Below are 1,081 nucleotides of genomic sequence, written 5' to 3' on the forward strand. Positions count from 1 at the left end.
ACCTCCCCTGCCCACACTGCTTCGCGTGGCACGAACTCCAGGGGGGGTCTGTCGAGACGTACTGCAGAGCGCAGGACAGTGAGATTCCCAAGGGGACAAGGCCGAGTCCTCATGTTGGGCTTGTTGCAACGTGTTTTAAGCATCATTCTACCCTTCTGCCATTAAATTATTCACTTACTCTTAAGACAGATGCAAAGTTTAAGAGAAAACAATGAATGCACACAGCTTTCCGATTCTTTGGGTCGAAGGTGGAGCACACAGCCCATTGAGTGGACGGGAGAACGGGTCAGACAACAAAATGAAGCCAACACATGATCTCGGAGGCAGAGACGACGAAGAAGTCAGGCACCAGCTCTTAGCTTCAAGCCTTGGCTCTGCCATTTGCTAGAATTCTGAGTTTGGGCAAGTTTCATAACTTATAACCAGAAACTGACTATAACCCACCAAGTCCAGAGAGCTGAGATGAGGCTCGAATGATGTAAAGACGATGAAAGGCTGGCGTGTACACACTCACGTACCAGCCTAAATCACGTCCTCATCATGTCTGCCTAGGGCGGCTTGAGAAGGCTGGTCGCCAACTCTATCCTTTCCAAGGAAAGGAGAATTCCTTCGTCCCACTCAGGGGCAGAGTCACAAAGAGGGGGAAATAGTTACATCATCATCATCTTCCTCATCTTCCTCATCATCGTCTTCCTCATCATCATCTTCCTCATCATGGCAAACGCAGCGTTGGGCATTGAGGACTGACTCGCTTGGCACTGCCCTGAGAGCATTTCGTATACCCTATAGTCCCCCAAACCCTCTAAGGCTGTGGTCCCCATTTTACTCATAAGAAAATCCAGACACAGACACAGAAAAGTTAGATAGTTTGCCCAACATCACGCACTCGCCAGGACCTGAACGCCATACAGATGCTTCCGGAGCCCAACTCATTACCGTACCGTGTGCAGCCTCCACACACAGGCAGTGGAAGAGAGAAGCAAAGCTTGTCCGCCTGCTTTCCAGGAAAAACTGCAAAACATCCCCTTAGGATGCAGAGGGAAAAAAAACACTGACTTTAAAATAATCTAACTCATTTCAG

At 48.9% G+C, this 1,081-nt stretch overlaps 1 protein-coding gene across 1 annotated transcript in view; it reads right to left on the bottom strand.

Annotated features, from left to right (window-relative positions):
• Positions 1-1,081, bottom strand: part of ITPR1 (inositol 1,4,5-trisphosphate receptor type 1) — a 304,897-nt gene that overhangs the window by 259,503 nt on the left and 44,313 nt on the right. The gene's annotated exons all lie outside the window — the stretch shown is intronic.

This window comes from Hipposideros armiger, unplaced genomic scaffold (assembly GCF_001890085.2).
Source record: "Hipposideros armiger isolate ML-2016 unplaced genomic scaffold, ASM189008v1 scaffold_483, whole genome shotgun sequence".
Classification (NCBI taxonomy): domain Eukaryota; kingdom Metazoa; phylum Chordata; class Mammalia; order Chiroptera; family Hipposideridae; genus Hipposideros; species Hipposideros armiger.